Source organism: Macaca mulatta, chromosome 4, assembly GCF_049350105.2.
Source record: "Macaca mulatta isolate MMU2019108-1 chromosome 4, T2T-MMU8v2.0, whole genome shotgun sequence".
In the NCBI taxonomy this organism is placed as follows: Eukaryota; Metazoa; Chordata; class Mammalia; order Primates; family Cercopithecidae; genus Macaca; species Macaca mulatta.
This window is the reverse complement of record NC_133409.1, coordinates 100003584-100013429: the sequence shown is the minus strand read 5'-3', so window position 1 is coordinate 100013429 and position 9846 is coordinate 100003584.

Sequence of the window (9846 nt, the reverse complement as noted above, 5' to 3'; positions counted from 1 at the left end):
TTGTCTATGATTTTCTTCTCTTAAAGTCTGTGGGGTGTTATATTGTGATTCTTGTTTGAAGGCAGAAAAAATGAAGAGGGCACAGATCAACCTTTTATAATGAATATTACATTCTGAAGTTCTGCATCTGCTCTGAGGCAACAGCTGTGTGTTTGGGAAGATGCAGAATAACAAAGTCAGGGGTGCATCACCTCACATACCTACACCTGCTTCTCTCAGTGTTCAGTGAATCCAGTTTGCTTGATTAAACACATGAACAAGAAACTTGGTTAGCATGTTCAACTTGACACCACCTTAATAAACACCTAGTTCTATTTCAAACTTTGGTCACATTTTTCTTCATGAACTTGGATCATTTTTTACCTCAATTGGTGTCTCAAGTCTTCGTGTCTTCTTCTTTCTTTTCTTTTTCTTTTTTTTTTTTTTTGAGACGGAGCCTTACTGTGTCACCCAGACTGGAGTGCAGTGGCTCAATCTCGGCTTACTGCAAGCTCCGACTCCTGGGTTCACGCCATTCTCCTGCCTCAGCCTCCTGAGTAGCTGGGACTACAGGTGCCCGCCACCACTCCTGGCTAATTTTTTGTATTTTTAGTAGAGACGGGGTTTCACCGTGTTAGCCAGGATGGTCTCGATCTCCTGACCTCGTGATCCACCCGCCTAGGCCTCCCAAAGTGCTGGGATTACAGGCATGAGCCACCGTGCCCAACCGTCTTTGTGTCTTCTTTTTCTTTTTTTTTTTTTTCTTTTTTTTTTTTTGAGACGGAGTCTCGCTCTGTCGCCCAGGCTGGAGTGCAGTGGCCGGATCTCAGCTCACTGCAAGCTCCGCCTCCCGGGTTTACGCCATTCTCTTGCCTCAGCCTCCCAAGTAGCTGGGACTACAGGCGCCCGTCACCTCGCCCGGCTAGTTTTTTTGTATTTTTTAGTAGAGATGGGGTTTCACCGTATTAGCCAGGATGGTCTCGATCTTCTGACCTCGTGATCCGCCCGTCTCGGCCTCCCAAAGTGCTGGGATTACAGGCTTGAGCCACCGTGCCCGGCCCTTTGTCTTATCTTTCCCAGGGTGGGTGCAGTGACTTATCCCTATAATCTCAGCACTTTGGAGAGGCAAAGCAGGAGAATTGCTTGAGTCCAGGAGTTTGAAACCAGCCTGGGTGACATAGTGAGACCCTGTCTCTGCAGAAAATGAAAAAATTAGCTGGATGTGGTAGTACGTACCTGTAGTCCCAGGTACTTGAGTGGCTAAGGTGGGCAGATTGTTTGAGCCTGGGAGATTGAAGCTGCAGTGAGCCATGCTTGCACCCTGCAGTCCAGCCTGGGTGACAAAGTGAGACTGTTTCAGAAAAAGCAAAAATTTATCCTTCCTGTTCTCTGCTTTGAATCAGCACACTATAAATAAACTACTTCTGTTCTTTGGTATTGTATGCATCTTTGTCTTCTATAGATATAAGATGGATTGTGATATATTCTACATTAATTAGCTGGTCGAGATTATAAAGTATGGACACACCCCTGTAGATAAGATCTCCTATTATCGTTGTAAAGACAGATAGTGGATCCTTAATAGAAAGTTAGTGCATGCAAGGCAAACCTACAGCAGGTAAAAAAGGGAATTTTGAGAATTCAAGGAGAGTAGATATTTAGGCAAAAATTTTTTATTGAAAGGATGAAGGTAGAGAGGGTCACCAAGCTGGCACCTACCACATGGACTCGGAATGCATTGAATTCTCCCAGTTCTAGATATTCACTTGCCTCTTATAGGTTAGATTTTTTAGTTTAGTTCTTGTTATATCTGATTCATTACTGAAGCCTCATTCCAGACTTTTCCAAGTTAAGCTATAGTGTCCACCTTGGGCAAGAGTTTTGTGTAGGGCGTAAGAACCCCAGGAGTATCCAACCCTGAAAGAGATGGTAAATTTGGTGGGGGAACATAAATTATTAGCCTTCCCCACTTCCTTCCCACTCCATCTGGAGATTCATATATAGCAGCTCCACTGAATGGTGAGCTCTGATAGAAGCCAGAGCACATAGTAATTAATACAGTAAACCAGTATCCAGTAAAAAAATACACATCTGAAACCTTGAAATCGTCTAGAATTCTCTTTTCCACATTTCCTGTATCCAATTAAATTATTGAATATTCTTCTGTTCATCCTCACTGCCATCTTTTTTGTTCTGATATTTTTCATGTATTATCAGAGTTTGGGGTTAAAATGAACAGATCTTTGTGTGTATCAGATAGTGTAATGGTTATTTCTATTAAGCCTCTATCCCACTAATATGGAAATTGTAACTTAAACTTCTCAATTAAAGGTAATTCAGTTTCTTCTTGTTTAAAAATATTTTGGAAGGGGGAAGGATTTTTAAAATAGTCTCTTTTAGGTAAATCATTAGACTTTCTGGGTTCTTTCTTTTTCCCCCTTATTCCTTGCTAAACTGGTGTCTCTATATGTATTAGTCCATTTTCACACTCCTATAAAGAACTTCCCTAAGACTGTGTAATTTATAAAGAGGCTTAATTGACTCACAGTACCACATGGCTTCAGAGGCCTCAGGCAACTTATAATCATGGTGGAAGAAGAAGCAAGGAGGTCTTATATGGTGGTAGGTGAGACAGAGAGAGAGAGAGAGAAAGAGAGAAGGGGGAAGGGCCCCTTATAAAACCACCAGATCTCATGAGAATTCACTCACTATCATGAGAACAGTATGCGGGAAACTGCTTTCATGATCCAATCACCTCACACCAAGTTCTTCCCTCAACACCTGGTGATTACAATTCAATATAAGATTTGGGTGGAGACACAGAGCCTAACCATATCATTCCACCCTTTGGCCCTCTCAAATCCCCTTCCTTCCTTCCTTCCTTCCTTCCTTCCTTCCTTCCTTCCTTCCTTCCTTCCTTCCTTCCTTCCTTCCTTCCATTCTCTTGTTCTCTCTTTCTCTCTTTCTTTATAGAGTCTCACTCTGTCACCCAGGCTGGAGTGCAGTGGCACAATCTCAGCTCACTGCAACCTCCACCTCCTGGGTTCAAGCGATTCTCCTGCCTTAGCTTCCTGAGTAGCTGGGATTACAGGGATGCACCACTATGCCTGGCTAATTTTTTGTATTTTTAGTAGAGACATGATTTCACTATGTTGGCCAGGCTGCTGGTTTTGAACTCCCAACCTTGTGATCTGGCCGCCTCAGCCTCCCAAAGTGCTGGGATTACAGGCATAAGTCACCACACCTGGCCCCATGTCCCCTTTACATTTCAAAACCAATTATGCCTTCTCAACAGTCCCCCAAAGTCTTAATTCATTCCAGCATTAATCTAAAAGTCCAAGTCCAAAGACTCATCTGAGAAAAGGTAAGTTCCTTTTACCCATGATCTTGTAAAATCAAGAGCAAGTTAGTTACTTCTAGATACAATGTGGGTACAGGCACTGGGTAAAGGTTCCAAATGAGAGAAATTGGCCAAAACAAGGGGGCCACAGACCTCATGCAAGTCTGAAGTCCAGAAAGCAGTCATTAAATCTTTTTTTTTTTTTTTTTTTTTTGAGACGGAGTCTTGTTCTGTCGCCCAGGCTGGAGTGCAGTGGCCGGATCTCAGCTCACTGCAAGCTCCGCCTCCCGGGTTCGGGCCATTCTCCTGTCTCAGCGTCCTGAGTAGCTGGGACTACAGGCGCCCGCCACCTCGCCCGGCTAGTTTTTTGTATTTTTTAGTAGAGACGGGGTTTCACCGTGTTAGCCAGGATGGTCTCGATCTCCTGACCTAGTGATCCGCCCGTCTCGGCCTCCCAAAGTGCTGGGATTACAGGCTTGAGCCACCGCGCCCGGCCAGCAGTCATTAAATCTTAAAGCTCTGAAATTATCTCCTTTGACTATGTGTCTCAAATCTGGGGCACACTGATGCAAGAAGTGGCCTCCCATGGCCTTGGGCAGGTCCTTCATGGGCTGGTATTGAGTGCCTGTGACTTTTCCAAGTACACAGTACAAGGTGTCAGTGGATCTACCATTCTGGGATCTGGAGGACAGTGGCCCTCTTCTCACAGTTCCACTAGGCAGTGTCCCAGTGGGGACCATGCGTGGGGGCTCCAACCCCATTTGCCTTCCATAATGCCCTAGCAGAGGTTCTCAATGAGGGCTCCACCCCTGCAGCAGACTTCTGCCTGGACATCAAATGTTTCCATACATCCTTTAAAATCCAGGCAGAGCTTCCCAAACCTGAATTCTTGATGTATGTGTACCTTCAGGTTCAACACCACATTGAACCTGCCAAGGCTTGGGGCTTGCACCCTCTGAAGCAACAGCCTGAGCTGTACCTTGGCTACTTTTAGCCATGGCTGGAGCTGGAGAAGCTGGGATGCAGGGAGTCAGGGCACTAAGTACTGAGGTTGCATACAGCAGTAGGGCCCTGGGCCCAGCCCGTTAAACCATTTTTCCCTTCTAGGACTCCAGACCTGTGATGGGAGGGGCTGCTGTGAAGGTCTCTGTCATGCCCTGGAAACATTTTCTCCATTGTCTTGGCTATTAACTCATTACTCATGCAAATTTCTGCAGTCAGCTTGAATTCTGTGATGGTTAATACTGAGTGTCAACTTGATTGGATTGAAGGATGCAAAGTATTGATCCTGGGTGTGTCTGTGAGGGTGTTGCCAAAGGAGATTAACATTTGAGCCAGTGGGCTGGGAAAGGCAGACCTACCCTTAATCTGGATGGGCACCATCTAATCAGCCGCCAGTGTGGCTAGAATATAAGCAGGCAGAAAAATGAAACTGGCCTAGCCTCCCAGCTTATATCTTTCTCCCATGCTGGATGCTTCCTGCCCTCGAACATTGAACTCCAAGTTCTTCAATTTTGGAACTCAGACTTGCTCTCCTTGCTCCTCAGCCTGCAGATGGCCTATTGTGGGACCTTGTGATTGTGTGAGTGAGTTAATACTTTATATATATATTCCTTTAGTTCTGTCCCTCTAGAGAACCCTAATACAGAGTCCTAACTGAGGGAGCAAAAGGATAACATCTACCATGATGCAAACACACATAAGAATATACTATTAGATCAGATACACAGATGAGAAAGAGAAAGTAGCCGAATGTTACCACTCCTTGGCTCTCCTTTCTCCTCAGCTTGCAGAAGACCTATTGTGGGACCTTGTTATCATGTGAGTTAATACTTAATAAACTTCCCCATATACTTATATCTATCTTATTAGTTCTGTCCCTCTAGAGAACTCTTGACTAATACCAACTTCTTCCCATGAGATGGGTTTTTATTTTCTACCACATGGTCAGATTGCAAATTTTCCAAAATTTTATGCTCTGCTTCCCTTTTAAACGTAAGTTCCAATTTTAGATCATCTTTTTACTGGTAGGTAAGGATGAGTGGGGCAGGGAGGGCTCTCCCCACACCCACTAGAAATGTCAGGTGATGGTTCAGAAATTACCACATTTCCACTCTAAAAATGATACTTTGGCAGCACCAGGGAGAAGCCATTTCTTGATGGCCTGCACCTGTTAACATCAAAATGTTAATAGAATGCTGGCCCCAGAGAGAAGCAAGTTCCTGGTCATGTGTGTTAAGAGACAAAAATGGTGAAGTATGGTCTTCCAGGGGCACACTCCACCAGAAAAGGGAAGAAAGCCTCAGATGGGCATGAGTATAACTCCATAAACACATTGTGTGCGCTTAGTTCCAAAGGGTAAGGAAAGTACTGGGTATGCAGAAAGCCCACCCTAAGGGAAGAACCATGGGAAAGAGGCGAGCCTGTAAAGTACTAGGATCAGGGCTAAAGGCCCTTTTTTTTTGGCTGTCTTCTTTTGCTCTCTTTTATCTCTTGGAGCTTCAGGCAACTGCTTGGATATCTTTCAAGTGAATTTTCCTTTCTTTCTATTCTAAGGTCTTTTTAAATAAACTTCCATTCCTGCTCTGGAACTTGCCTTAGTCTCTTTTTCTGCTTTATGCTTCTCAGTTGAATTGTTTCTTCTGAGGAGTTAAGGACTGAAGTTGCTACAGACCCACGTGGGTAGGCCACTGGTAACTTGGGGTAACTCAGATTTCTTCCAAAGGTAACAATCTCTCTCAAATTCAAAGTTCCAGAGATCTCTAGGGCTCGGGCAAAATGCCACCAGTGTCTTTGCTAAAGCATAGCAAGAGTGACCTTTGCTCTCGTTCCCAATGAGTTCCTTATCTCCATCTGAGACCACCTCGGCCTGGACTTGATTGTCCATATCATGAACAGCAATTTGGTCAAAACTATTCAACAAGTCTCTAAGAAGTTCCAAACTTTCCCACATTTTTCTGTTGTCTTCTGAGCCCTCGATACTGTTCCAACCTCTGCCTGTTACCCACTTCCAAAGTCGCTTCCACATTTTCATGCTATCTTTAGTGGCATCCCACTCTACTGGTACTGAAGCAGGATATTTTTCTGACCCTTTCATGGGACTCATGACAAGTGTATCCCATTTACTCAGTCCATAGCTCTTAACTCTTCTCAGGAGGGAGCACGTGAGTGAATGAGGCAGGAACTGGAGTACATGAGTGCTGAAGTTAGCCAGCCACTCCGACACTGGCAGGAGCAAACTTCATTCACTTGGACCTGCTATGTTCTGCCCCTTGTGGGAAGGGGCATGCAGGTAAGTGGGTGCAGGAGCTGGAGTGAGGGCTTTTAGGCACCGGCAGGAGCCAACTTCATGCTGACCCCACTGCAGAATCTAGGGTGGGGGTGCCTGAAACCCCTGAAACCCCAGAGGGAGTGTTACATGATATTTCTTGCTCTGTTGTCTGTAGACAGCTTAAGAGTTAATGGTTCAGTGGGCCCTCTGCCTTTTTGCATGAGATGGCTGCCTTCTGCCAGGGGAGGCAAAGGGCAAGTGTGACAGCCTTTTTGTACCTATACTTGTAGTTCTTGAGTTCTTGCTCAGAACCCAGGAGAAAGGAGGTCATATGAATAAATTGAAGAATGGTAAATGTGGGGGATTTTATTGTTAAGGAAAGTGGCTCTCAGCAGGAAGGGGAGCTGAAAAGGGGATGGGGTGGGAAGGTAATCTTCTCCTGAAGCCTCACCCCCTTTTGCTGGATTCTTCTTTGAAGTTATGCCATCAAGCTGTCCCTCTGAAGTCTGATGTCCCACTTCTCTCTGATGTCCAACCATAGTCTTCAGTGTCCAGCTGCTTCTCCTACCTCTGCTGGTTGGGTCTGGGGTTTTTATAGGCACAGGATGGGATGGCGTGGGGCCATGAGAGGTTTTGGAAAAGATAACATTCAAGCAGGAAAACAGAGATGCAGGTTCTGACTTTGGGCCACAGTCTCAGGCTTTTTGACTTGATGGGGGGGCCCTTATAGGGGACCTGCCCACTTCTGCCCATAGTTTCTCTGCCTCATGTCTCTATCAGTACTAATTCTCCATATTATCCCATTCTCACACTGCTATAAAGAACTTCCCTGAGGATGGGTAGTTTATAAAGAAAAGAGGCTTAGTTGATTCACAGTTCTGCATGGCTGGGGAGGCCTCAGGAAACTTACAATCACGGTGGAAGGGGAAGCAGACACATCTTACATGGTGGCAGGTGGAAGAGAGAGAGAGAGAAAGAGAGAGAGAGTGAGAGAGAGAGGGAGCCCACTCACTATCAGAAGAACAGCATGGAGGAAACTACCTACATTATCCAATCACCTCCCACTAGATTCCTCCCTCAACACCTGGGATTACAATTCAAGATGAGATTTGAGTGGGAACACAAAGCCTAACCATATCAGTGCATATGGGGGATCTTTTATGACCATGTAAAAGGTAAAAGAAAGAGAAACTTGGATCTATGCACAAAGGTTAAAACCTTCCTCTGGATCATTACTGGCTTTGGTTGAGTTGTGTTGTTTTTTGTCTGATACAGATTGTCTTCTGACCTCATTGAGTTTTCTTGAGTAAATGATCCCACCTTGTCTTTGTGTACTGGCATTCATTGTTTACAACTCTGGATATTGCCTCAGGCATCAGGATTAGCCACCTACTTCCAAGCTTCAGTCTGTGCTTCTTCATTATTATTATTTTTATTTTGGCTATTTGTTCTCTTGGGGACACATGGGAACTTCTGGATCTTTCCCCACAACACCCAAGCTGTAGAAAAGCAGCAATAATAGCCCTAACTATCAGTCTGGATCCTCTCCTTTGGCCATGCTGTGCAAATTATCCCTAGGCTTGGTAGACATGGTATGGTGCTGGATGTGGGATTTTCTCTGATGGTTTTACAGGCTTTCCTAGGCTAAACCTGCAAAACAGGCCATTAGCTCCAAGATACTTAAATTCCCCCCTATGGCATCCTTCTCTCTAAGCATTCACCTTTTGCATATCGCTTTCTTCTTCCACTTTTTTTTGAATATGACTTTCTACTTGTTCTTCCTGCCTGACCAAGCCTTCATGTATTTCATATGCTGAATTCCTATTTCCTGTCTCTTATTGTAAACCTCAATGTTCACACTTGTAGATTTTTGGTTTACCTATGTAAAAGGATATTTCGTTTTGTGTTTAAATTTAGAAACCTTCTATTTTTAAATAAAGACTAATTTTCAAGGTTATTATTTTGTGAGAACTAAGAAAAGAAGACAGCTTTGAGATTCAACAAAGTTGACTCGTGTCCCCTTGCCCTAACTGGTCCATGGAAAAATGGATGTCAGTAATTCTAAGGGTGGGAATATATAGCTGAGAAAATACATCTGAAGATACTCCAGACATTCTTCCCATTATATCTGGGTTACTTTGTCTCTATTTTTACATCTTTGATTTCATTCTGTATGTTGCTGCTAGGATGTTTTTAAAAAATACAAATCTGCTTATATTGCTTTCTTGCTTGAAATTCTTCGGTGGGTTTCATAGTGCATTTAAGACTCTTTAGCTTATACTTTTTGTTCACTCCATTTCTCCTTTCTGAAATGTCTTCCTCCTTGTTCTCCATTTTTCTTAATTTTTATTGTTCCCCAGGTTCCTCCTTGAGTTCTTCCTTGCTAAAGTTTTCTTTGACCATCTCTACTCACAGGTGTCACTCTCTCTTCTGAGCTCCTGCAAAGGAAAGTCTGGTAGACTTACTAGGAGAGATGATCAAAGTATAGGATGGCCACTTAAGTTATTGCCCATGCTAGACACTTTTGAATGGAAAAGTGAGTTTGTTAACAATTATTTTGCAGTAATTGGCAAAAACTGAAAATCTTCAAGGCAAACCAGGATGCACAGTAACTTTACTTAATGAGACTCCTGGCTTGTAATTTGTTAACTGTGTGTCCTGGGATGATAGGGTTAATTTTTCAAGTCGTCCATTTTCTCATCTGTGAGCATTATGTACTTCACTGAATGTATCAAACAGTATTTGAGTACTTGTGAAATACTTATATTAGTGATAAGGCACTATGTAACTATAAGGAATTATCACCAACTAGTTGACACCATTATATATAATCTTATATGGTATTTAAACTGATAAGAACAGATACTACACTTGATCTTAGCTAACAGATCAGGAAGCTTATTTATAATTATAGAACTTTAGTGTTTTGATCTAAATGTTTGTCCATTTATTATTTAATTTAATATGTATTTAATTTTTTATGTGTTTTCAAAAATTTATTAAATTTATAAGGTACAAGTGCAATTTCTTTGCATACATAGATTACATAATGGTCAAGTCAGGGCTTTTGGGGTATCCATTATCTGAATAATATACACTATATCCATTAAGTAATTTCTCATCCTCTACCTCACTCCCACCTCACTCTTCTGAGCCTCCATTTTCTATCATTCCACCTTCTACATCCATGTGTACACATTTTTTAGCAGCCATTTATGAGTGAGAACATGTGATATTGTGTCTGGCTTGTTTTACT